General features: G+C 45.0%; 1 long non-coding RNA gene across 1 annotated transcript; it reads right to left on the reverse strand.

Moving 5' to 3' along the window:
• Positions 1 to 7,895: 7,895 nt before the first annotated feature.
• LOC133226926 (uncharacterized) lies at positions 7,896 to 25,650 on the reverse strand. Its single transcript, XR_009729665.1, has 4 exons — positions 25,321 to 25,650; positions 22,438 to 23,329; positions 12,927 to 12,997; positions 7,896 to 10,079 (listed from the first exon to the last, which is right to left on the reverse strand). It is a non-coding gene; the product is annotated as an uncharacterized LOC133226926 (long non-coding RNA).
• Between the last annotated feature and the right edge of the window lie 1,414 nt (positions 25,651 to 27,064).

Raw genomic sequence — 27,064 nt, forward strand, 5'->3', positions numbered from 1 at the left:
ACTGGAAGAACACTCGGGGCGGGTCATGCATTTGTGACTGCAGGCAGGCTCCAAAGACTCTTCTTTGCCCTAAAATATCTTTCCCATCTACAGGTTGCTGAAAATAGACATTCCTCCATTAAACATTCTCTCTTTTATATTAAAGTATTATCTCCTGAATACGCACAGATCTCTGGAAGGGATTGCACACACATGTTGTTCCAAAACATTCAAACTTTCTATTCTGCCTCTGAAATGTCTTCCACAATTTAAAAAAAAATGTGGCTGCGCCAGGTCTTAATTGTAGCATGTGGGATCTTTTTTAGTTGTGGCAAGTAGGATCTAGCTCCTCAACCAGGGATTGAACCCAGGCCTCCTACACTGGGAACATGGAGCCACGGGACCACCCTGTGGCTGGTCCAGTGAAAAATCCCTCTTTTACAAATTTTATTATAAAATAGCCCCACCTGCAAACTCCCAGAGATGGTGAAGGAAGCCTGGTGTGCTGCAGTTTATGGGGTCACAAAGAGCTGGACGTGACTGAACAACAATTATAAACTATTTCAGATTTACAAAAGGCAAATAATCACCCATCATTCATCTTAATATATAAAATATTACCAGTGGAGTGGAGGCCCCTTTGATCTCTTCTCTAATCACAACTGATTCCTGGCCCCTAGAAGTAACTACCGTCTCGAATATAATGCGGTGTACCGTCCTCAAGCATGGCGTGTCACATGAATAGATAATCTGCCACTAAGCCCACACGTTCTGTCCTTCTACTGGATCATGCCATTTTTACTTTTAAACAGAGCTTTCATTCAGCACACCCTGAGTACCTATTGTGGTGGCAGGCACCATAACAACAGTATCCTGTTCCAGGGTCTCCCTCCGTCCATTTCATCTCCCATATTTCAATCACAGTGTTATATTCCTGCTTAAGAACTTTGTATCTTCCTACTACCTGTATGATAAAGTTTGGCCTCCTTAGTACAGCATCCCGTGTCATGTGACCACCTTGCTAGGGCCCCTGCCAGAGCCTTGGAAGGGTTAGCGTAAGGATTAAGGTGGACACAAGGGCTTCCAAGTGGTGCTAGTGGTAAAGAACCTTCCTGCCAATGCAGGAGACATAAGAGACACAGGTTTGATCCCTGGGTCAGGAAGGTCCACTGGAGGAGGGCATGGCAACCCACTCCAGTATTCTCGCCTAGAGAATCCCATGGACAGAGAAGCCTGGCAGGCTATGGTCATGGGGTCACAAAGAGTCAGACACGACTGAAGTGACTTAGCAGCAGCAGTTGCAGGATTATTATTAGCTTCAAGCAAACAGGCCTCGTAGGCATTTGCATGGCTGCAGTAAAAGACTGTGTCTTCTCATTCTTAGTAGAAGGAATTTATCAGACATGTGTTAAAATCCCAGCTCTACTGCTTGCCAGACCTTAGGCAAGTTACTTCACCTCTTTGAGTTTCTATTTCCTATTGGGGATAAGATCATCTGTGGAAGAGACTGCTAGCTAACCACCAAAGTCCCCTTGGCCTTTCTTCTGTAGTTTTGCTAACCAACTGCTTCCTGTGGAATTTGATCTTGCTGCTGCTACTGCTGCTAAGTCACTTCAGTAGTGTCCAACTCTGTGCGACCCAATAGACGGCAGCCCACCAGGCTCCCCCGTCCCTGGGATTCTCCAGGCAAGAACACTGGAGTGGGTTGCCATTTCCTTCTCCAACACAAGAAAGTGAAAAGTGAAAGTGAAGTCGCTCAGTCGTGTCCTACTCTTCGAGACCGCATGGACTGCAGCCTACCATGCTCCTCTGTCCATGGGATTTTCCAGGCAAGAGTACTGGAATGGGTTGCCATTGCCTTCTCCCAATTTGATCTTACTCTCTTATGAATGAATACATTAACTTGATACTGTTTAATTGATGCTGATAGAAGACATGAGACTCCTAGGTCAGAGACAAAGGATTTTTTTACTCATGATACGGCAAGTTCGCAAGCATATTTGCATCAGTTTCTCTTGCCCCATCTCATGGGGATGTTGAGATTGACCGGGATGGATGTTATGCACCCAGTGGCTTTGTGTGACAACTGAGGAACACTGAGCTTGGGAAAGCCACCGTTTTTATGGTAGGGAATGAGCAAGCATGATCACTGTCGCTAGCAGTGGATGTGCTTGTGTGTGTGGAATGGTAGATACTTTTTCATTTCTTAAGTTTATTGTCTGCATAAAAATATGGCCTGAAAAATGACCTGGAAAAAGAGCAGCAAGGGCCTTTAAGTCTTGACGCACCCAGCAAGATGTATAAGAACACAAGAGACCCAAACAGTATTCCTAACAGCTCTTTTGAGATTAGATGTGACTGTGTGATTTAGTTCTCTGAAATAGAATATAAAAGGGGAAGATGTGTGTGCCTTCTATGGTGACACCTAAAGACCAGGCCATTCCTCATCTACTCCCTGATTCCCCTTCCTATTGGCCAGTGATTGGAATGGCGATGTTAATAGAGATCTCAGAAGCCAAGTATTGAAGGAGTTAGACCGCCATCAGCCTGAGTCCCTGAATGACTGGGTGCAGCAGAGATGCCCATCAGCTTAGAACACTTATCTTAAAAGGTCATGTGAAAAAAAAGACAAACTTTTTATTCTGTAAGCCATCTAGAGAGTTAATTTGTTAGCGTGACCTAGCTTATCCTTCACTAGTACAACATCTAACTCAGAGGATTATGAGGATTAAGTAAAATTCCGAAGGTTAACATTTATGCAGAGCTACTGCCTTGCCTGGTGACTCAGATGGTGAAGAATCTGCCTGCAATGCAAGAGACCTGGATTTGATCCCTAGGTCAGGAAGATCCCCTGGAGAAGGGAATGGCAACTCACTCCAGTATTCTTGCCTGGAGAATTCCATGGACAGAGGAGCCTGGTGGGCTATGTAATCCATGGGGTTACATGGGGTCGCAAAGAGTCACACACAACTGAGCAACGAACACTTTCACTTTCATGACTGTGTACAGGGCCCCATGCTTACATACACGATTTCATTAAATAATAAAAACAATAATTTCAAGGTAGGTTTCATCATGTCTGTTTTGTAATTGGAGATCAAGGAGATTAAGAAATGTTCTTAAGGCTCAAAGTGATGTAAGTGGAACAAATCCAGGTCTGACAAATGCATGATGGTTTTGGTAGCCTCACACCCCCAGGGTTTCAGTTGCAGATTCTTCTCTTTTTCCCTCTCCTTTCCTGTCCTGTCTGTCCCAGATACCCCTTTTATTCCACCCCTGCCCCCACTTTCTTCCTTTCTTCAGTATTGACTTCACTTTCATGCAAGATGGCATGTTAAGTAATGCAATAAATACTACAGTCAGGAGATCTGAGTTATGGTTTCAGCTTTTGCAAGTCCTAGCTGTGTGAACTTGGTTAATCAGCTTATCCTTCTGAGCCTTAGTTTCTTTGTCGGAATAATAGGTATGCTAGTAATAGTTGCTTATCTATCTTATTTGATCACCATGAGGCTCAATTAAACTGCAAAGGTCTCTACAAATTGTAAGATGTTCTAGAAATGGCAGGTGTTACTCCCCACTCTACCCTGATCTCATATGCCAACAGTTTACAAAGTGTAGACCCTGCACAGCAGCAGCAGCACCACTGGGAACTTGTTAGAAATTCAAACACTTAGGCCCCACCCAGACCTACTGAATCAGAAAATCTAGGGGTAGAGCCTAGAAATCCGTGTTTACCAAGGCTTCTGGGTTGTTCTGATGAACATTCAGGCTTGAGAATCACTGTCATATGTGTGTATGTGCACGCACATGCACACACACAGACACACACGCGCGCGCGCGCATATCCTGATGCAATTAGTTAAAATAAAAGAGCCATATAAGAGTAGTCTTTCCCAAAAGTTTGGGAAAAGAGGCATGAGCAGTGCTAAGGAGATGCCTGGGAGGGAAGGGAATGCTGAAGACATGCTTAGGAACATCAGGACTTTTTTAGTTCAGTGGAATTTCTTTCTTCTCCAGAACCAGTGCTGTGATTCGTGACTGAGCTATGCCAGGAAAAGTGAGGAAATGACCCAATATTTATTAGGACTCTTTTGGTTGCAAATAAGAGAAACTCATCATAAACAATTTTAAACAAAAATGCAGGACTTCCTTGGTAGCACAGTGGATGCGAATCTGCCTGTCAATGCTGGGGACACAGGTTTGATCCCTGGTACGGGAAGATGCCACATGCCTCAGAGCAACTAAGGCGCTATGCCACACTATTGAGGCTGAACTCTAGAGCCTGTGAGTCTCAACTACTGAACTGGCATGCTGCAACTACCGAAACCGCTGTGCCTAGAGCCAGCGCTCTGCAACAAGAGGAACCGCCATATCGAGAAGCCACCACTACGAGAAGCCATCGTAATGAGAAGCCCATACACCACAAGGAAGAGTAGTGCCCGCTCAGCGCGACTAGAGAAAGTCCACACAGCGATGAAGACCCAACACAATCGAAAACTAAAAACAAATAAATAAATTATTAAACAAAAACGTAAATTTATTGGCTTACAAAATTTAGAAGTCCAGGAGTAGATTGCCTTCATTCATAAGCTAGATTCTTGGGCTCAAATCATTGGGACTCTGTTTCTCCTGTTTTCTGGACTCTAGTTTTCCCTGTTGTTTTTATTACTCTCAGGGTCCCCTGGTGTGATGGTAGAAATGGGCAGACTCACTCTAGGCCCATATTTTATCTGTTTAGCAGCTCCACTGTAAGGAGAGTGCCTGGTTCCCACAGAAATCCAAGGCTGACTCTCCTTGCTCCTTCTTGGGACACATGTCCACCCTTGGGCTGATGAGCGTGACTCTGATTGGCCAGGCCTAGGTTACATGACCAACCCTGGAGTCCATCATACCCACACTCACTGAGAAGGGGAGCAAAATTCCCTAGAAGAAAATAGGACTACTGTTACCAAAAGAAGGGTGGGTTGACGGTGGTCAGGTGAAAACAACAGATGTTTACAGGAGGCCTTAATATGCTGCCCCTGGGAAGACTAGGATTATGTTAGCCACAAACTCCTGCCAAGGTTTTCATTTCACTGTATCCTGCAGAATTATCTGTGACAACAGTGACTGATCTCAAAAAGTGTGTGGGATTGTGGTGGGTGGGTGGGGGTGCGGGGGGAAGGGGGTGGGTGTACCTGGAACACAGCAGCTAAAAACATTGGCCTGACCACATATCAAGTTTGACTCAGCTTCTCCAGTCTCAGGAATTTATCCAGAGCATTTTTGCTTTTAATGTTTTGGCTGTGCCACACGGCATGTAGAATTCCAAGTCCCCGTGGAGTCCCAGCCTCTGAACCACCAGGAAGTCCCCAGCGGAGAATCTTTAAGCCTCATCCCTCAACAAGTTCCATCTCCTTTTACAATGCTCTCCATTAAATAAAACTCCAGTGGCTTCAAAGTATTTTACATTTGGATCCACAGTCTGTAGACCAGTGCTCTGCAATAGGACTTTCTGCTGTAATGTAAGTATTCTTTACCTGCATATGCCTAATGAGCACTTTTATTGTGAGTGAGGAACTAAACTGTTCATTTTAGTTAACTTTAATTTTCATTTTAACAGTTGCATGTCCCCATGGCTACTATCTTGGACACTGCAGCTTTAGACTCTGGAAAAGAAGGGAATGGCAACCCACTCCAGTATTCTTGCCTGGAGAATCCCGTGGACAGAGGAGTCTGGCGAGCTACACTCCCTGGGGTTGCAAAGGGTTGGACATGACTGAGCGACTGGGAAAGCTAGTCGAAAGCTAACATTCTGACTTCTACAAAGTTCATTAGACAGGCTGCAATTTTGGGCTACTCTCTACCTGTCTGACTCTTTTTCTTAGTAATAGAACACATGAGTTTTAGCTGGACCCATGGCCTCCTGGCAAGACGCTCTGTTTCTCAGCTTATCTTGTGGCTGGGAGGGGTGTGGTGTAGGAAGTCACATGTTAACGTCAGATTAGTGGCTGTGGGAAAGTATCTTGTGCAACTTTTTGGTTTTCTCCTTAAAGTTGACATTACATGCCCTGGACTTTTCTGTCTTCTCCTAGACTGGAAGGCAGATGTGGAATTGAACCAGCCTCAGTCCTCCTAAGACTATGCCCAGGAGATGGTGGACCAAAAAGATGGAAAGATTCTGGGTCCCTGAATTATCTGATGGAGCAGAGATACCCCATCAGTCTTGAATGACTCATCTTCGGGCCATGTGTTGAGGTAAATGAAACACTTTTATTTAAGGCATTGAGTTCTTGGGTTTCTTTATTATAGCAGGTTAGCCTGTATGCTAACATACCATGTATCCACCAAGGAATCATTGTGAGACAGTAGACTGGCTATTTACAGATCTGGGTTTTCATTAGTTCTATAACTTGCTACAGTGTGACCCTAGGTTTCAATTTCCTCTTGTGGAAGATAAGGCACTTGGACTGAACGTGGGATGCATAAAAATGGAATTTACCTTGAGCAAAATAGGGAAAATAACAACAGCTACTTTGTAGGGTGGTGAGGATTAGAAGAGATAATGCACAAACTACACTTAGTCAGTGCCTGAGACTGAACAGATGCTCTATAACTATTAGCCGTAATTATTGTTATTGTTATTAAGTTTTGACCCTGACAGATTGCAGGAGGCTGCCTGGAGTGCTGTGTTGACAAGGATGTGAGACCACATCAGTGCTCACTGGAAATGAAGGCCATAATCATCTACGTCTTCCACAGGCACAGGAGGGGGAGTTCCCTGCAATGGTGGGGATTGCTGGATTCCTAAGTCCTCTTCCCTTCTAACTTTACAGAATTTTGCCTACCTATCCTAAGTTAGCATATAAGAGTCTTTCCCCCTGTCTGTTCTATACCACACACACCACTTGACATATCAAGTGTTTTATCAAGTAGAACACAGGGTCCTCGCCTGATATCTCTCTCTGACTGGTCTTCTCCTCACCCACTTTCTCATCTTCTGAGCCTCACCCTCAAGTCTGGAGTCTCTAGACTTATGAGAGACGCCTAGGCTTCTCAGGCTTCTGAGTCATTGTTTAACTTCCCTCTCACCTGACTCAGTGCTTAGGAATCGCCGTGTTAAGATGACATGGTTCAGCCAGGTCCTTGCAGGAAGCATTTGAAGGACATTGGTAGCTAACAGGCATAGTCCTCTGAGGGTGATTCTGCCTCGTCTGGCTCAATCAGTCTAATAACTTGTGTAGCCCCCAGGAGGATTCTGATCTTCTGGGAATCCAATCACTAACATAGCTTAGAAAATAACTCAGATATAGAGAATCCATATCTGCTTTCCCATCCCCAATCCCAAATCGTTTCCAGGGAGTCGTGTTATTTTGACCGTTTTCAAAAGTCACTGAAAAATAGAGAAACAATGTACGGGCAAAGGTTCAGTTGAAGAAAATTGAATCTACCCTGGGCAATAGAATCCACCTAGTTTAACTAGAGCATGGCTTTCACAGGATAAACCCCTTCCGACACTCCTGTTCCTAGGTCTATATATCCCTTCTTCTTTATTGGGCACAGCAAACCATGGTCTGCTTTTGTAAAGAAAGCCACCATTTGTTTTTGTAAATAAAGTTTTATTGGAACACAGCCAATGCCTGTTCATTTACATATCATCTACAGCTGCCACAGCAGAGTTGAGTGATTCCAACAAGGGCAGTATGGTTTGCAAAGTCTAAAGGTTTTACTTGCCTGTCCCTTTACAGAAAACATTTACCAATGTGCTACATTATACCAACTTTACTTAGTACTGGTAACTATTTTTGTTTCCATTTCCATCTTCTATTTTTTAATTAATTTTATTAGAGTATACTTGCTTTACAATGTTGTGTTAGTTTCTGTTGTACAGCAAAGTGAATCAGATATATATATATATATATATAGAAGGGATATATATATATATATATCCCTTCTTTTTTGTATTTCCTTCCCATTTAGGTCACCACAGAGCACTGAGTAGAGTTCTCTGGGCTACACGATAGGTTCTCCTTAGATGTTTTCTGGTTCCAGTCAACCAAACCATGCTAAGGCAATCACTTGTGTCTGTGGCACATTTATTCCAGTGGCTCTGGTAATAATACCCATAGCAACCACTCTTATCTATAATTATATTCCTCCTTTCCTGGTCTAGCATCCTCAGAATCCATCCCCATACTCATGGATGAGAGAGTTAAGAGGCTGTTTTAGGAAAACCATAGACACACCCTGGTTCTCAGACTGAGAAAGCCAGGAATTGTAAAACCCTGAGCCCATGGTTGCCTTTTGTCAGCTCCTTTGTTCTGTTTGGTGAAGCCAGCCCATCTCACAGTGTAGTGGGCAGTAGACCTCCCTCCTCTGTTGTGGGGAGAACATGTGAAAGGTGGAGATAGTCCAAGTGGACAGCCTACTCGAGTCTGAAGTGGGCACCATGACTCTGCTTGAGCTGATTATTGCTGGGGGAGGGGGGAAACAAAATCCACATGACTAAATGTTCCAATTTTTCAAAGAAAATCTGGAAACCTTTTTTGGTTTGCTTCCTTTTAATAGACAATCACTGCACATTGAGGTTTGGGACTAATAACTGGTGACCTTGGGCAAGTTCCTTTGCTTTTCTCTGGCTTGGGGTCCTCAACTGTTCAGCAGATGGAAACAAAAAAGGAGAGGTACTCTATCTCATAAGGGTTTTATGATGATTACCTGGATAATTCATGTAATATTCTTAGGGTGGAACCTGGCTGGCACAGAGTAAGTGATCAATAATGCTTAGCTTTGGGGGTTTTTTTAGACACTGGAGGAGGCACTAAGTTGGGATCCCATCTTTCTTGCCCACCTCAAGAGTTTAAAGGCCTTGTCTACTAAGGCATGACAGCAGAGCCCACCCAGAAGACAGCCAGGGTTCAGTAGGAAGTCTCTCAGTTCAGTTCAGTTCAGTTCAATCGCTCAGTCATGTCCGACTCTGTGCGACCCCATAAAGTGCAGCACGCCAGGCCTCCCTGTCCATCACCAACTCCCAGAGTTCACTCAAACTCATGTCCATTGAGTCGGTGATGCCATCCAACCATCCCATCCTCTGTCATCCCCTTCTCCTCCTGCCCTCAATCTTTCCCAGCATCAGGGTCTTTTCCAATGAGTCAGCTCTTTGCATCAGGTGGCCAAAGTATCGGAGTTTCAGCTTCAACATCAGTCCTTCCAGTGAACACCCAGGACTGATCTCCTTTAGGATGGACTGGTTGGATCTCCTTGCAGTCCAAGGGACTCTCAAGAGTCTTCTCCAACACCACAGTTCAAAAACATCAATTCTTCGGCGCTCAGCTTTCTTTATAATCCAACTCTCACATCTATACATGACTACTGGAAAAACCATAGCCTTGATTAGACGGACCTTTGTTGACAAAGTAATGTCTCTGCTTTTTGATATGCTATCTAGGTTGGTCATAACTTTCCTCCAAGGAGTAAGCGTCTTTTAATTTCATAGCTGCAATCACCACCTGCAGTGATTTTGGAGCCCAGAAAGATAAAGTCAGCCGCTGTTTCCACTGTTTCCCCATCTATTTCCCATGAAGTGATGGAACCAGATGCCATGATCTTAGTTTTCTGAATGTTTAGCTTTAAGCCAACTTTTTCACTCTCCTCTTTCACTTTCATCAAGAGGCTCTTTAGTTCTTCACTTTCTGCCATAAGGGTAGTGTCATATGCATATCTGAAGTTACTGATGTTTCTCTCGGCAATCTTGGTTCCAGCTTGTGCTTCTTCCAGCCCAGCATTTCTCATGATGTACTCTGCAGATAAGTTATTTAAGCAGGGTGACAATATACAGCCTTGACGTGCTCCTTTTCCTATTTGGAACCAGTCTGTTGTTCCATGTCCAGTTCTAACTGTTGCTTCCTGACCTGCATACAGGTTTCTCAAGAGGCAGGTCAGGTGGTCTGGTATTCCCATCTCTTTCAGAATTTTCCACAGTTTATTGTGATCCACACACTCTAGAGCCCCTCATATGAAGGGGTGAGGGAGGCCAGAGATACTGCTAGGAATTGCCCCAAACAGCATCTGCTGTGGAAAAAGTTTTCTACTAGAGGGAAAGCAAAAGTAAAGATGAAAAGCTGGAAGGAAGGAAAGAAAGGATGAAGGAGAAAGAAAGAAGGGGAGAAAAGGGAGGGGGAAAAGATTTAGTAAAAACTCAAAGCATAGACAACTGTAATTAATAGAATTATGATAAAGAGATATTTAAAAACTGCTCAGCAAAAGTCAGGTTGCACATTATAATTAATGACATGCAAAAAGATTTAATACATAATGTTAAGCCTGTAAATTAGGCTACAGAATAACGTGTATTGAATGAGACAGTGTATATGAATTTACATATTATTACACATTACATATTATTACCTGAATAGAAAAAAGACTGGAAGGATGGAAGGAAAGCTAACAAAATATGAACACTGGTAATCTCTAGGTGACAGGATTGTGAGTGAATTGTTTTGTTTTAATTATATGAACTTCCTAAATTGTCTTCCAAAAAAATCTGTGTAACTTGTGTAATAAGACAAAATGAGAAGTAGTACAATCATTAAGACTGTGAAGTTACCAGTTACAACCAAGCCCTGAGTTTCAGATTCTTTTTCCAAACTTCCAGCAGGTGGCGCAATGGCAATGCGAGGCTCTATATGAGTTTCACTCCAGATGAACTTAATCTCTGGATGAAACCACCCAGACCCAGGGGCTGCCTGGCCCAGGGTTCCGTTCTTCCCACACTGGGAGAAACAACATAATTAGAAATGCAATGAGATGAGGTTTCTGTTCCTCTCTCCAGTTACTTCCTCCCCATCATTTGGCCTGGGACAAAATTCAAATTAGTCTTATTGGGCATTTCTGGATTAGATTGGGTTTGCAGCTCGTCCAATCCTAATGAGAAGTGAGACTGTCAGCTAAAGGGTGGCGGGGGGGACGGAAAGCAAGTAATTTTCTTGTTCACAGGAAAGGCAATTTTTAATGAACAGCAAACCTTGTTCACAAAGGTAATGGACATTCTGGACCAATGTCAGTCATCGGGGAGGGAAGGCAGGAAGCCTGGCAGCCCGGCTAACCAGCTTCCAGGGACTCAATGGGACAGAGTCCCTCCAGGCTTGGACACCCCCAGGGAATGAATGGGTCACAGCTGAGGCATGACCTTTGCCTGGTCCAGAAGGGGAAGAGCCCTCAGAAGAACCAGCTCCACTTGTCTTTTCCACTTTGGTTTTACATCTTAAATTGACTGCCCCCAAGAAAACTACTCTGAAGGGAATTCAGGATGTAAATAAAAGCCATCAGAGTCCACAAGGTGGTCCCTATTCCACCCAGACCCACAAAGATGCATAGTCTGGAGATATGGAATGTTCTGGGTCCTTGCTGCTGTTTCTCATAGCTCTTCAATAAGCCTTCAGTGTCCTTCTTGGTGTTGACTTGGAGAAAAAGAAGGAAAGGAGGGAAAAGACCATCTCAGCTCATCTTTGCAGAGAGAAGCTAAGTGGGTTTCTCCAGCGTGGTTCCAGAAGTTTTCATTTACTGAGTCTTCAGCCCTATTGTGGTCCAGATGTCTTCACAGACAACTGGCTTTCCTGTGGCACCATCTGGGTTCTGAGTGAGTAAATCAAAGCCCTTGGCATAGAGTTGCTTTCAATCTCAGACAACCCAGGCAATTGGAAGGAACCACATAAAATGATGAGGAACAGGGACGTGGTAATAACTGTCTGTATATATGCAACAGGGGCTTCCCTGGAGGCTCAGAGGGTAAAGAATCTGCCCGCAATGCGGGAGACCCAGGTTTGATCCCTGGGTCAGGAAGATTCCCTGGGAAAGGGCATGGCAACCCACTCCAGTACTCTTGCCTGGGAAATCCTACGGACAGAGGAGCCTGGTGGGCTACAGTCTGTGGGGGTTGTGGAAGAGTCAGACGTGACTGAGAGACTAACATACGCTTTCACTTTCCTTCTTATACAAGATCACCACACAGATGTCCATTCCTCTTCTCTCTTGTTCTTTCTCTCTCTCTCTTTCTTACATACACACACACACACACACACACACACACACACACACAGACATTCCTAAGGGTACTAGAATAGAGAAGATCATATAACAAGAAGCAGATAACTAACTTAGATAACTAATGAGACTATATACCAAATAATTTAGCGTCAGGTTTAAGAGTTTGAAGTCACTCAGCCTGGGTTTGAGCCCCAGCCCTGCCACTTTCTTGTGTGATACTTTGAACAAATTACTTAAGTTCTGTGAATCTTAGGCTCCACCTGTTAAATGATAATAAAGCTACCCACACATCACAGTGCTGCAGAGGGGATTCAGGGAGATTCTGCCTGCAGAGCACTTAGCACCGTGCCAAGCACTGAGTGGTACCATGTACATGTTGACTATTATTATCTTCTGAAAGCATCAGAATAAAGGGGCAGTTTGAAATTGCTAAACTGGAGCTCCTTCACCAAGGGGAAAGTTCATCAGAGGCAGTTGGGTCCAGGGACAATACTTTTTGTCACTGAAATAATTTAAGACATTTAGTATGTTTCAAAGTAGAACTCAATGCTTTTCTTGTCACAAGTTTCCAAGTGGCTGTCTAGGGGACAGCTGTGTGATAAGTTAGCTGGGAGTGTTTCAGATGATCTTCAGACTAATTAACAACCCACATGGCAGGAGTACCAGCCCATGGGGAAAAAATACAGAGGCCGCAGTGCTGGAGCAGAGGCCGAGATAACCCCTGGGGGGCCAGGCCCCTTCTGTTGGACTGTGGGAAACCCAGGGGACCCAGTGGATGCTGGGCAGGATAGATGCAGATGCTTGGCAGAGACTATTGATCAACTGCAGAAGTATTTCAGCATGTTAACCTATGTGGACAGGCTGGTGCACCCTGACTGAGTATCCGTTCTAGGTCAAAGTGTAAAGTTCAGTCACACCCTCACCTGGCTGGCTTTCATGTGGCATCCATCTGTCCATTAGGCTTCCCTGCTGGCTCAGTGGGTACAGAATCCGCCTGCAATTCAGGAGACACAAGAGATGCATGTTCAATCCCTGGATGGGGAAGATCCCCTGGAGGAGGAAATGGCAACCCACTCCAGTATTCTTGCCTGAAAAATCTCATGGACAGAGGAGCCCAGTGGGCTACAGTCCATGGGGTTGCAAAGAGTCGGACATGACTGGGCAACAAAATGTGCGTCAGTTCACTGGCCAGACTGAACAGCCTGTTTACAGAGATGTCTTCTTTGGCAAAATAGATCAGTGGAGAATAAATAAATTGATTCAGAAGAAATCTCTCCCCAATTCTGGAAGGACAAATCAATGACAAAAAGGTAGAGGGTTGGTTCTTACTCTTCTACAGCTGATGGAGGCTAAAATATTCCAAAGCCCTATCTTCTAGATGCTGACAGTCCAGGAGGAAGGATCAAAGGAAAGCCCACAAACGCAGAGAGGAGCTTCTGAGACGGGCTTGGTGAGTCACAGGGATCATGAGGGACTACTCTGTGCGTGGTGAGCTCTTGGGGTGAGAAGCATGACTGGTTCTGTGTACCCCCAAATCAGAGAGTCACCCAGTCAGTACTCAGTGAGACCAAATGTGGAACTCAAGTGCTGGGTGGAAAGGAGTGATCGTGTATCTGGGGGCAAGTTTCAACAGAGGTAAGGGAGATGAGAGGAAGGACCAAGCTCATGAGAGAGAAGACTTTGAAGTCAGCCTTGCTGGTCATGTGCATGGGCTCTGGAGTAAGCAAGGCTACCAAGAGAAATTTGTCCACATATTCTTTGAGATAGCCTGGGAGAGCAAGGCAGTTGTCCCTTGGAATTGACAGGAATGGGGGAGGGCGAGAGAAGAGATCACTGTACCTCTGCCATGGCCCCAGGTTGGCACAGCTGGTCCTCAGAGCCAGAGAAGGATGGAGCCTCACTATCTGGAAGGTGCTGTGGTGGCAGCAGCCATGGGAGACCCCTTCCCTGGGCTTTGAGGTCATCTAGGGGCTGAGAGTTGTTGGCCAGCTGCCTTTTCAAGACTTTGTCCAGGGCTGCCCCTCAAAAACGCTGCAGGGGTTTAGAGATGGGAACCAGTGGACTTGCTCTGATGGGGAAGCTAGCCAGAGAATGATTGGCTACTCTAACCATGATCCCCTCGCCTGGAGGGCATCCTTCAGTTGACAAAGCGCTGCCTCAGTCCTAAATCTTTCTAGCAGAGGCGACCATTGCCACTTTCTAGATAAAAAAGCAAAGACCCAGAGAGGTTAAGAGATGAATCTGAGGTCTATGACGGCAATAGGCCATCCGGGGCACACGGGGTCGCCATTCAGGTTTCCTGACTCTCAAGTGGGTCCTCTTAATCAGAGTGGGATGCGAGTGAAGTTCCTGGGGAGCAGTATGTAAGGAGGTGAGGTCCTTAAGAGGGAGGTGGCTGTGAAGTGGCTCCCCACCTGGTCATGTATGCACAATGGTGGCTGTCTCAGCTTTAGCCCCTGGATATGCCTCGCTTGACTCACCTACATCCAGACCTTCCTTAATCACTGGTCTCATTCCAGTGGTGGAGGGTTTTGCCAGGGAAGCACTCAGTTGGGATTTCATGCTAGATACCCCAGTACCCACATGCCTGTTGAGCAAGCCTGAGGCTTTTCCACAGGCTATATCCTCACTGAGAAGTTGCCTAGAATCTCAATCTCTTCCTGCAGTGAGGAGAGGAGGAGAGAAGCAGAGTGTTGCCCCCAGATAGGCCGGGCACCACAACAAACAACAAAAAAGATTCATGTGCTCAACGAAGCTGAATTTTAATTGATACTTTTTCTAACAGTGGTTCTGAACCAACATCCCTCAGCCCCCAAAGATGATGAAGGGGGTGCGGCTTAACGCCACAATTAGCAGACAACCCCACAACAAATACAGTAAACATTAATCATATTAAATGTTGAATGCAGACTCTGGTACGCTTGAAAAGCAATGGGTTTTTACAGTTTTATTTTTATAGAAGACAAAGCAATGATTGTGGAGGAATTATTCTGATGTCAGTGCTGAAGGGAAATAATGTAACATTCTGGAATTTATATAAAAATTACAGCTTTGTTGTGTTTCACACTATATATAGTAATTTAATCATTTGCAGCTGATTAATTTCAGTGAAGGAAAATGTAGCATTATGCATCCCTAATGGAGTTCCAAGGTTTGAATTCTAATCGTGAGTTGGGCACAATTTAAGTCTAAATTAGCAATTAGCTTGGGCAAAGGACACTTAGGTTAAAATGGAGTCATCTGTTGATGAGTACTGAGTCAACAAGAGAGCAGAAAGGAAGATCACCAGAAAAGTGTTTGCCACAGAACACTCTTTGCTGGGTTCATCATTATACTTCCTTACATTAGCAGAATGCGGCTGTGCATTAGAAAACAATTTCTTGTACGTTTATCTCATATGCATTGGTCTTCATCTAAGTCTATAAGTGGGTATTTGCGCTCCATCGTATAGTGAAGAAACTGATACTCAGAAGAAGTAAGGTCGCGGAAAAGAAGAGCATTTATGGTGGAGGATTTGAACCCAGTGTTCCAGTTAAAAAGCCAGTATTCTTTCAACCTCAAGATATTTTTTGGGGAAATTTGCTCCAGTGGCAGGAAATTGGAGGGAGAGAGGCACGTGGGGCTGGAGTGGTTATTCTTCTAGTTTCCTCACTTTGGGCTTCCCTGATAGCTCAGTTGGTAAAGAATCTGCCTGCAGTGCAGGAGACCCTGGTTTACTTCCTGGGTTGGGAAGATCCCCTGAAGAAGGGAAAGGCTACCCACTTCAGTATGCTGGCCTGGAGAATTCCATGGGCTGGATAATCCATGGGGTTGCAAAGAGTCGGACACGACTGAGCAACTTTCATTTCACTTTCCTCGCTTCAGAGCTGTCAGGAGCTGGCTGTGCCCTTCACCTGGAGCTCACAGCTCCTGTCAAGTGGCTACACTGCCCTCTCTGTGTCCAGGCTTTACTAATGCCCCTCTCCTTGCCCCTTCAGGCTCAGGGTGGTCATGGTGCCCACTGTTACCAGCCCTGGGGCACTGCCTGTCCTTTCTGGCAGTTTCCCTGCAGCCCGTCCTCCCTGTGAGCAATGAACAATGCAGAAAAGACCTGCCCCAGTTCAACCAGGCAAAGGTTGCTTTCAAGGAAATGGACACAAGAAAGATGGAAGATAGGAAGTCATTTAAAATTTTATTTAAGCACCTAGAGGCAATCAAGACAGGAGTAAAGAGCTATAGTGTTACACTCTTCAAACAAATAGAAGAGAACGTGCCATGTTTCTAGAACCTCCCATCTCTGCTCCTGCAAACTGCTGACTCCTTGTGCTGTCCCCAAATATCAGGGCTCTTGGGATGCAATGACACAAACTCAATTTAAATGGACATAAATTAAAAAAGTGAACTTATTGGTTCATGGACTCCAACTTCGGGGAAAAAATGCATGGATCCAAGCTCAGGAAAGTCAGGATCCAAGATCTCCCCTGCTGGAACTGTCGGCTCTTCCTTTTTTTCTTTGTTTCTCCCTGAAGTTTGTCTTTACTCCTCTGACAGTTGCAGCCTTGTCAAGTGATGCCAATTGACAGAAACAAAATTAAAACTCTATCATTCAGATCAGAACTGGGGATCTGAAGTGAAATTCACTGAATCAGAGTCTTGGCAGGAAGCAGGATTTCTCAGATGGTTTAATTAAGGAGATTTTTAACTAAAGGACTCATGGACAGTGTTCACTGTATACAAACAAGAAATATTGAAGCACCCAGACCTGAAGAGGAGGAAGCTAGCTGCACTGTGGAGAGCGCGGGGTGGGGCCTCCAGTGATCAGGGACACAGCTACTGCCAGAAGCAGGGGAGTTGGGGCACCCTGACCTCTCTTCCCCTGCCCTTGGATGACTTGCCAGTAACATGCTCCCATGGGCACACCCAACCAGAAACCCAGTTGCAAGGGAATTGAGGTGGTGCAGGGTTCAGGGTCAGCCTCCCAGGGTGACAAAATAGGACAGTTACGGCAGAAAGTGAAACTCAGAGGAGAAAGAGAATAACCTGCATGTTCATCTTGTATCTCTGCAAGAGTTGGGGGATTGGAAGAGTAAACATACTTGAGTGTTTTAATTTTATAAGAGAATTTCCTTATAAATATAAGAGAATTTCAACTTCAATGAAATAATTGACTCAAGCAGGGATCATCCACAAATGCTAAAACCATTAAATAAATTACTGATTGGGCTTCCCTGGTAGTTCAATGGTAGAGAATCCCCCTGCCAATGCAGGAGATGCACTGTTCAATTCCTGGATCGGGAAGATCCCGTGGAGAAGAAATGGCAACCCACTCCAATATTCTTGTCTGGAGAGTCCCATGGACAGAGAAGCCTGGCGGGCCATAGTCCACGGGGTTGCAAAAGAGTCGGACAGGACTTAGTGACTAAACAACAACAACAACAAAATGTTGGTTGGTCATCAGGACGTTTACATGATCTCAGGGTATCTTCCCAAAGACTTCTCGTTAATTACCAAAGGGAAGGTATCTTCACAGTGGAGAGACCTGCCAGAGAGCTGCTTAACGAAGCCATCAAGCTTAGCATCACTCAGCGATCAAGGGACACAATGACACTACATGCCTTCTTGTGAGATGCGATGGGAAGCACACAACCTCCCCTTTGTTGTGTGCTCCAACATGTTTAAGAAAGTGAAAGTCGCTCAGTTGTGTCCAACTCTTTGTGACCCCATGGACTATACAGTATTCTCCAAGGCAGAATACTGGAGTGGGTAGCCTTTCCCTTCTCCAGGGGATCTTCCCAACCTAGGGATTGAACCCAGGTCTCCCACATTGCAGGTGGATTCTTTACCAGCTAAGCCACAAGGGAAGCCCGCCAAAATGTTTAAGCTGAGTCTAATTCAGAGAAAAGGACCAAGTAAGTCCAGATCACAGGGCACTCTTCAAAAAAGTTAGTGCCCTGAACAGCAACAGCCGCAAGGAGGGGCTAAACAGAAAAGACTACCGCACACAACTTGGATGAATCTCAGTGTTGAATAAGAGAAGCTAAGTTCAAGAAGGGTATGTAAAACATGATTCTATTTCCATAAAGTTGGAAGACAAAACCCATTTAAGTATTAGGAGCCAGGACAGTGATTTCCCTCATGGAGTGATGTCAAGAAGGGCACCCAAGAAAGAATTCCAGGATGCTGATGTTCAGTTTACCTTAGTGCCTGTTACAAGAGTTTATTCCCTCTATGAAAGCCTATTGTAGTGAGTCCACTGTGTGTGTGTATGTGTGCATGTGTGTGTATTAGGGAGAGAGATAACATTAATGTGGCAAAATACCACCAACTGATGAATCTAGGTGAAGGATCTGTGAGTATGCATTATCATTATATTGCTTTCTAACTGTTCTCTAGGTTTGAAATTTTTGAAAGTAAAAACTTGGGGGTGGGGTGGGAAATAGGAAAGATTTTGAATTATTTTTTAAATGTTACACAACAAAATAACTGACATATTATTCATCAGTAGACATTACAGCGAGTTCACATCATTGACACACTTATTTAAATATATGCAAACTGCTCACACTTAGCTAAAATAAAACAAAGAACAAAAAGCAGAGCTACTTTGCATTTATTATGATTCCTAAACAGAAGCCGAGTATCTCATCTGGTGCGCAAGTATAGAAATAGCAAACTGTTCCGATGTTCACAGAAAAACTGTTGTGTTGGACATATTAACTTGTAGCTTGGGATCCACAAAACCATACCTATGGGATTTTGAATTCTCAGCTCAGTTCAGTTCAGTTCAGTCGCTCAGTCGTGTCCAACTCTTTGCAACCCCATGAATTGCAGCACGCCAGGCCACCCTGTCCATCACCAACTCCTGGAGTTCACTCAGACTCACATCCATCGAGTTAGTGATGCCATCCAGCCATCTCATCCTCTGTCATTCCCTTCTCTTCCTGCCCCCAATTCCTCCCAGCATCGGGGTCTTTTCCAATGAGTCAACTCTTCACATGAGGTGGCCAAAGTACTGGAGTTTCAGCTTTAGCATCATTCCTTCCAAAGAACACCCAGGACCGATCCCCTTTAGAATGGACTGGTTAGATCTCCTTGCAGTCCAAGGGACTCTCAAGAGTCTTCTCCAACACCACAGTTCAAAAGCATCAATTCTTTGGCACTCAGCTTTCTTCACAGTCCAACTCTCACATCCATACATGACCACTGGAAAAACCATAGCCTTGACTAGATGGGCCTTTGTTAGGGTTAGTTTAATGGCCAGTGATCTTTACTCTGCTCAGTAAATTTAGAACCCAACTAACTTAAGTTGTGCCATCCCTGGCTATGTTGACCATTACAGGGACCTTGTTTTCCTTTAAAATACATAGTCCTCTTTGGGTAGAAAGAGCTTATCAGCTCCCCATACTCTGGTGTTTTTAGGCTCAGGCATGGATAGAAAATCTCAGAAGAGGGCAGATAAGAAAAGGGGGAAAAGCTCTATTTGTTTTAATCTATTTCTGTTTCAAAATAACATACTAGCCAGAAGCCAGCAGAGGATCCAATGAAGATCCAATGGTTCTTACTGTCAAAGATCATCATTGCATAATCCTTATGTGTCCTCCTGCCCTCATCATTTTAGCTGCCAAGGCTTCAGGAGAGCAAGCACTGTGGCCTCTGGGCACTTGGGTCTGAGGAAGAGGCAGAATCTGCCCAGCTCTCCAGTATCCCAATGCCAACACAATAGGCACCTTTGGTTCAGCCCAGCTGCCAACCATCTGTGAGCCACTGTTCAGCTAGAATATAGTAGATGCTCATTAAATGTTTGTTAAATCAATGAGTGGGCTATGCGGAGAAGGGCTGCAGAAGAAGCTGGAGGAGTCATTTTCATGGAAGATTCTATGTAACTTGAAGGGATCTTTGCTCACTTCTGCTTACAACCCAGCTCTTGAATCCTTAAGGATGCCATCCTGGGAGCAGTAGAGACATACTCCTGGCATGGATATCAATATCCTTACCTCAAGTGAATGTGCACGTAACTGACATCTGCAAAGGGCCAGGGTAGGAGAGAATGACCATGGCTGTGCAGCAATTTAAAGATGACAAATTTCTGAGTCTATGTGTGATACCTCCTGGGAGTCCTTGACTCAACATCTGTAGGGAACAGAGGCTCTGGCAGCATATAAGAGAGCGTCAATGAAACTGCCAACTGCAGGGCTTCAGACTTCTAGCCTCTGTAATCATGTGAGCCAATTCCTTATACTAAATCTCTTTGCATGTACAACTTGAACTCAGTATTGTGAAACTGTGGACTGTAACCTGCCAGGCTACTCTGTCCATGGGATTCTCCCATGTGTTTACATACACATTTCAAACATATATATGTGAAAGTTGCTCACTCGTGTCCAACTCTTTGTGACCCCATGGACTATACAGCCCATAGAATTCTCCAGGCCAGAATACTGGAGTGGGTAGCCTTTCCCTTCTCCAGGGGATCTTCCCAACCCAGGGATCAAATCCAGGTCTCCCGCATTGTAGGCAGATTCTTTACCAGCTGAGTTACAGGGAAGCCCAAAATGTGTGTGTGTGTATATATATATATATATACACACACACACACACACGTGTGTGTGTATGTGTAGCTGTGTATGTGTGTGTGCCCAGGTATGTGTGTGCCCTTGTGTGTGTACAGTATCATCATTTTGTTTCTCTGAAGAACCCAGACTAAGAACTTAGATCACACAATTGTATGATAAACACTCCTGGTTGCCTGTCTACCAAGTTTGCTGAGATCCCTCCCTCCACGTCTCAGCAAAGAGACCCCCCCCTTCATGTTCCCTTGCTAGGAGGACCCATCTCTCCCAGTGGAGACTCAAAATGCCAAACCCTCACCTTACCAGCTCCCAGTACATTCAGAGCACAGGTGAACAAGGCAGACCCTGCCTTGTGAACCTAAAGGAGAGTTTACCAGGGGCTACAAGGAAACATTTCTTTCCTAGAAAAGGAGCCACCCAAGGGGAAATGTTTTCCTCCAGCTCTGGGTAGAGTTGCACTTGCCCAGTGCCAGAAACTTTGGTAACGTCTAGCCATCAGGAGTGAGACATGGCCTTTGTGCTAAGCAAAGCAGAGCAGAAAGAAACAAAACACAAGAATTCAGAATTCATGAGAATACTGTAGAGCTGCTGAATTAACCATCCAGAAATCACCCTGCCTCCAGATTTCTTATGTGACATAACAGACATTCTTATTGTTTGGGTAAGCGCTTAGTCGCTCAGTCATGTCTGGCTCTTTGTAACCCTTTGGAATGTAGCCTGCCAGCCTCCTCTGTCCATGGGAGTTTTTAGGCAAGAATGCTGAAGTGAGTTGCCACTTACTACTCTGGGGGAATCTTCCCAACCAAGGTACTGAACATGCATCTCCTGTCTTCTGTGTTTCCTGCAATGCCGGGTGATTCTTTACCCGCTGAGCCATCGGGGAAGCAAAAAACCGATATTAAGTCCTCTTTAAAGAAAAGTCTGTTTCCTGTACTCAAAAGCATCCTAATCGAATTAGCTGATTTTATTTTCATTGTTAAGAACTCATATCAAAGGAGGTCTCTTTATCCAGTCAAAGGTATACTTACAGGTTCATTTAGTATTCTTCTTTATTTACAAATAGCAGTGTGAATGAGAAATATGTTTATATACCTATACCCATATTCATCCCTTCGTCCTTCTATCCTTCCACCCCTCTGTCCATCTCTTAATCTAGCTGTGAGTTCCACAGTCAGAAAAGTTCAGAAGCCGTAATTACTGCCTACTTTTGGAGAATCACAACCAACATTAATGTATTAGAGCCTTTGAGAAGTTCTGCAGTAAAGAAACTTCTTTAACTCCATATTTCCTTGATTTTTGCTTGTTTGTTTGTTTTGTTTTTGAACCACAGAACCCTTCTTTGAGCAGACATTTTAACAGCAATCCAATTTGGGAACCGTGTGCATGACTGCGTAACTCTCTCTCTCAGATCCCATACACACATTTTAAGAGGACAACTGTTCCCTCTGAAGGCAACACTTGTTATTCTGAAGCACTGAAGCAAAACCTCCAGCACATTCGGAATCTGCTTAGATGTTTACAGATAGCTTCGTGTTAATTTCTGTACAAAAGATATATATTTCTGGCCTTGGCGTATTGTTTGTGATTCACCACCACATTCTAGGAACCTCCACTCTCACTCATCACCCTGCTTAACCTAACCATATCTGACACAAACAGTTCTCATTCATGGTGGCCCCATCCCATTTATACCATCCATAGCCCAAGAGGCAATCTTGTGCTTGTGTTTTAACATAAACTTCAAATCACATGCATACTAACACTACTTCATGAGCAAGAAATTACCACGTCTGGTTCATTGACATTTACTTCTGGGAACCATTTCAATCAGATTAATCCGTTTATCTAAATAATCTTCCACTCACTTCACAACATCAGAACTCACCAATACATTTTCTACCAATGCTTCCAACCTTCCTTTTTGTAGACTGAGGTGCAGGATTCGTTATCACCTGGAGATCTGCAAACTGGACATTATCAGAGTGTAAGGGAGGTGAAATAAGAGCTTCTATCCCATCAGAGTTTGAGGAAAGGGAAAAAAAGTGAGGCAGGTGGAGATGTCCATCCGTCTCTGATATGACTGCTGGAGAGTGTGGCTTAGATGCGCAGTAACAAATATGCCTTGTATTAGGACTGGTAGCTTATGCTGCAGCAACAACCCAGGAGTGGCAGATAAAAACAGAGTTATTTCTGATTCACATCACATGTCCACTTTGGGCCAGATGAAGCTCTGCCCCATGTCAGCTTCACTCAGGAACACAGCAGTTGGAAAACTGCCAGTCCTGGTGGCAGAGAGGGAAATGCTAGTATGGCAAGCCCCACACCAACTCTCAGAGCTCCACCCAGAGGTGACCACATTACCTCTGCTCATGCTTCACTGGCCTCATGTGAACTCCATTACCACGGGCCCCCAACCCTGAGCCCCAGAGCTAGAGAGAGGTGTTCTCCTAGAGCAGGCATCACTGGAGAAGCCATGGGCTTTGTCACATTGCCACGTCTACCCTAAGAGCAAAGCCACAGTATGCTCTCTACAGACAGATGGAGCCCAAAGACAGTAGAGAATCGGGGATGAACTCCTTAGCTCTCCAGTCAGGTGAGAAGCGACCAGCAAAAACAAACCACAACAGGACTTTTGCAAAATAGGCCTTCCACTTACTCATTGTCTTCTGCAGTTTTAAGTTCTTGGTTCACTCTTGAGCTCTCTTCTTCAAGTTCCCACCTTCGTCTCGGTTTGCTTCCCTGTCATTCTAGACTGCTTCATCCTCCTCCTAAAAGAACTGTGAATCCCACTCTACTGCTGGATGCCTGGCTACCTGAGCCAATAATCCAACCCTTGAGTTACTAACAGGAAAATGCGATGCTTAGTTCAGTCTGAGAAAAGTCTGTCTGTGACTTGCCACCAGGGGTTTCCAGTGGCAACCGGAAACATTCACTGAGCAAGTGGATGAATGAAGAGACACCATCGAATTCCCAGTACGGTAGGCACTTCCATGTGAATTTCAGTGTGAGTTTCCCACCTTCAGCATCTTTGCCGATTCTCCTCCCCTTCCACGGCAGTATCTTGCATTTGAGCTTTTTCTTTAACCAAATCCCAACAGGTCTTCCCGTGTCAATCAAGCTGAGGCCCTACCTCCTCTAGACGCATTCCCACATTGACTACAGTGATGGTGACCTGTAGTGATACTCTGTCTACACAAGGTAACAGAACTGGAGGTGGCAGAACCAGGGATGGAACCCCTGTACTCTGTCTCCAGAGCCCAGGCACCTGACCTCTACACTAAAGAACAGATGGGACAAGAAGAGGAGACCTAGGGCCTTCTGAAATCAAGCACATAGGGCATGCCTTGAGCCAGACAGACTTGGGTTCAAGTTCTTGCTTTCCTGCTTACTAGAGGCTGTATTTTAAACAAGTTACTTCACCTTTCTGGGCCTTAGTTCCCTCAGCTGTGAGATGGAATAACAAAGATTAATATATAACATGTCACAACTGTAGACTTGTGATCAATGTTAGGTGTGAATTGTTCTCCTGTTCTCTCTTCCTCTAAAACCAGAATCTTTATATCAATTAGACTGCACCCCGTCTGTTCACTCTTCACTCTGTTCTCTGGCTTGCAAACACAGAGAAAGGTAAGAAAAGTATCTGACAAAGGAGTTTCCAGGCTGGCCTAGCAGTGAATAGACCACAGATACCTCTGTGCAGCACAGGTACTCAGGAGCACTAAGGCCCCCATGAGACCAGAGTCCACTGACCTCAACTGAGAGTCAAGATGTGGCTGAGAAGAAAATGCAGTTCCCTGGGTATTTATTGTTACTTCTCCTTAACAGCCTTCCTTTCCTTCCCCTCTTTAGCCCTTCATCAGATATTTCAAATTTATTAATAGGTCCCAAGTCCAACGATGAGCTACACATGGTAAAGCAAACCAATATTTCCTCTACATAAGGACATTCTATAAAAAATGACAGAGATGTAGCATGGCCGCAAAGAGGGCTGAGCTGGTTAAATTCACTTTTACAAAAAGAGGAACTCTCTTCCCTCTGGTGTCACCGCCAAAAATACTGCAGGCAATCTAACAGCTTCATGTGAATTGCCGTGTCTGTAAGGCAAGTTCTGGCCTTATTGGATGGAAATACTGGTTTGGGCTTGCTAGTCCTCCAGCAGGAGAGCTGTGTGGTCAGATGTGGTCTGGAGAGAATCTACCTGGATTTGACTCCCACATTTGCTGCCTAAATAGCTTCCCTGATGGCTCACACGGTAAATAATCTGCCTTCAATGCAGGAGAGCCGGGTTCAATCCCTGTGTCAGGGAGATCCCCTGGAGGAGGGCATGGCAACCCACTCCAGTATTCTTGCCTGGAGAATCCCATGGACAGAGGAGCCTTACAAACTATAGTCCACGGGGTCACACAGAGTCGGACATGACTGATGAGACTTAGCATGGTGATCCAGGGTGGATGGGGGCAGGGAGCTGATATAGAGGAGGAGCGGCAGTGACAGATACACCGAGAAGTGAGATGGGAAGCTGACCGTGAACCCCATGACTGGGCAGTTTCCAAGGAACACAGGACAGACTTCCACGTATTCACCGAGCACTTCTTGAGGGCAAAACCCCAGTGTGGAGGGCAAAACTCCACAAATCCTAGCGATACAGATGTTGCAGTCAGAATCTCAGTGGGCCACTGGGTGACCTGGAGCATATTATTTAACCCTTCAAAGGCTCCACACCTGAGCTTCAAAACATGCTGAAGAGGTTAACAGGACGAAATCCTACCTGGCACAGAGCAGGCACTTAAACAAGGCTGGTTTCGGGGACTTCCCTGGCGGTCCAGTGGTTAAGACTTCACCTTCCAACGCAGCAGGTATGGTCTGATCCCTAGTCAGGGAGCTAAGAACTCACATACCTCATAGCCAAAACACCAAAATATTGGGGGGGGGGGAGGAAGCAATATTGTAACAAATTCAATAAAGATTTGAATTTAAACAAACAAAACAAAAACCAAGGCTGGTTTCTTTCCGGTCCTCTAAAAGAACCAAGAAGCAGGAGAGGCTGCTGTAAGCTTCCTCTCCACTGACGTCCGTTTAGACACTGAGAGAAAAGACATGAGACGCACGTCCTGTGGCTGTGCAGCCAGACTGCCTGGCCCCTGGTGTCAGCGAGCAGACTGGGAACGGCCCTTGATGGAGCTTCTGTCAGCCCTGCAACATCCAGTGAGTGCATATTTATTGAGCACCTACTATGTGCCAGGTGCTGGTTAAAGCACAGCCACTGCCAGCCCCAAAAGTGCTTTGTGCAGATTAGAAAAGATTGCCCTTTCTGGCAGGTACAGCCCCGTCAGCACACAGTTTGGCAAGCAAGAAGACTCTGTGTCAACAAAAAGAGTGCCCCTTCATTCGAGTGGACACAGCCCATGCTGGGCTCATGCCTTGGCAGGCAGAGTGAGTGGCTTTAGGCCCTGAGGACCTCCCTCATCCGGGCAGCCTCGCCAAGCATATGTGCCCCACCAGGCACAGCATCCCCAAAGTCATGCATTTCTCTTAAAGATAAATGTGCTCTGTTGAAGGGCTTCTCTTTTATTCTCTCCTTTTAGACATGGGAAAATATTATTTCTTTTATGAAATGATGCTAATAGTAGATGGCAGTTGTTTATCTCTTTTGTGAACTGTTCTTAGCAAAATAAAGTTGGCAACTTTATGTCAGTACTTCTGTTTGGACATTTTTCTGGCCTGTGAAATTCGAAACTATGGGAATTATTGTGGGAGGTGTTGTGTGGTGAGAAGCCCTTCCGTTCAAGCAAAAGAAAAGCCCCTGCAAAACCCCACAGACCTGGGCAGGTACTGTGTTGCCATCAAGGTCTCTGAGCTTCAGTAGTCTGCATGCCATTGCATTTCAGAATCGCTGGGTTGCTATGGTTATCACCAGATCTCTGTAATTACCTTGGAAGTTGCTATCTTTGAGACTTATGAGGTCTGTGCCATACAGATATTCAAAAAAGAAAGGTTTTTGAGAAGTATACATGCTGACAATAAATGGCATTGCTCGAACACAGCTGCACACACACACACACACATACACACGTGAAAATACTCACACACACAGGAGAATCATCGTCTCTTGCATGCTTTGGTGGTTAGATCTGTGGACTTCACATGAGGTTCACACAGTTATAGGAAAGCAGATCTTGGCTCCAGTGATAAATCTGGGCTTTCTCTCTTAGCCAGGATTCTCTGACTCCAAACAAAAAACTGGTGGTCTCAGTTAAACTAGAGTGTATTGGCTCACCTCACTGAGAAATGAGTGTTTGTGTCAGGTACGGCTTGATCCAGGGACTCAGGATCAGGATTTGCCAGGTGGTTCAGTGGTAAAGAATCCACCTGCCAATGCAGGAGACACAGGAGACACGGGTTTGATCACTGGGTCGAGAAGATCCCCTAGAAGAGGAAGTAGCAACCCACTCCAGTATTCTTGCCTGGAAAATCCCATGGACAGAGAAACCTGGTGGCCTACAGTTTGTGGG

Source organism: Bos javanicus, chromosome 15, assembly GCF_032452875.1.
Source record: "Bos javanicus breed banteng chromosome 15, ARS-OSU_banteng_1.0, whole genome shotgun sequence".
NCBI classification, from domain to species: domain Eukaryota; kingdom Metazoa; phylum Chordata; class Mammalia; order Artiodactyla; family Bovidae; genus Bos; species Bos javanicus.